We start from the raw sequence: 1,303 nt of genomic DNA on the forward strand, positions 1-1,303 counted from the left end.
TTCCCCCACTCCCCCAGCCCCCTCCATGGCTGCCCCACCCACCGCAACTCCAGTCCTTTACGGAAAAAAATGGAGAAAACCCCTGGACTCATCACTCCTGCAGCAGCCTCAGGTCTCTGGGGGGCTCATGCAGAGCCCCCCCAGTGTGGTGCGGGGCAGTGGGGATTAGCGGGAATCGCCCCCTGCCAGCAGGAATGGTGAATGCGGGGTTTTTCTCATTTTTTTTTCCTAAAGGGCCAGAGCTGCAGTGGGTGGGGCAGCCATGGGGGGCTGGGAGAGCAGGGGGGGTCAGGAAGCTCATGCAGAGCCCCTCCACGCAGCAGGGGGCCATAGGGGGTAACAGGGATTGCTCCCCGTCCAGCAGCACCCACTGAGTTGGGGCTTTTTTCTTCCCCAAGTGCCAGAGCTGGGGTGGGTGGGGCAGCCATTGCCAGGCCGGGGGGGATGGGCCTGGGTTTTTCGGAGATTCGGCCAAATGGTTTCAGGACAGCGATTCAAATCACTGAATCGAATCACTGTCCCCCGAATCGGCCAAATCCAAATCCAAAGTGAATACTAACCGCTTCGCACAGGCCTACTTTCATCTCTAAGTCCATGTTCTGGTGTGCTCTCACTCTTTCCCTCCCCCCACCCTAACAATCTCACATTCATCCTCATGGCTTCAACTTCCAGGGTTACCCTTAAACTTTACATTTCCTCATCCTCACCTCTATTTTCAGCTGCAGCCCTGGCTCAGCACTCTCAATCCCAGGAAATCCATTCACTTAGGCCTTCTCTCTCTTGCTGAGTCCCTTTCTTTGACCATCACCCAGTTTTTTTTCCAGCATCACCCATATGCCCCAAACTTGCACCCTGCAGCCTTGCAAATGATCTCCACTTGAACTTCCTCACCTGCCGAGCCACACTGCAGGGTGGGGCTGTGCCAGGAGGCCCCAAGTGACCCAATGGCTGCTCCTGCTGTGGTGAGCCATGGGCTGTGCGGTGGGAATGGGGCCATGTGGGGAGGCATGTGGGCTCCAGGGGGGGACCCACCCCTCCTAGCTGCCCCCCTATGGTCCCCCGCACCCTCACAGCCCCCACTTCTATGCCTCCCCCACCCCCTACTTACCTGTAACAGATCCCAGGTCCAGGCTGCTGTAGCCTGCATCGCTGTTTGCCCTCCACAGGCAGGCAGCATGCTGCAGCATTGGGGCAAGGGGCAGGAATAGAGACACTCTGGCTGGCTACCAGAGCATCTCTTTAGTGGACCCGAGCCTCCAGTTGCCTCAGGGCACGGTCCTTGCCCCACTTTTTTTTTGGGGGG

Source organism: Gavialis gangeticus, unplaced genomic scaffold (genome assembly GCF_001723915.1).
Source record: "Gavialis gangeticus isolate Ggan-Ray unplaced genomic scaffold, GavGan_comp1, whole genome shotgun sequence".
Taxonomy (NCBI): Eukaryota; Metazoa; Chordata; order Crocodylia; family Gavialidae; genus Gavialis; species Gavialis gangeticus.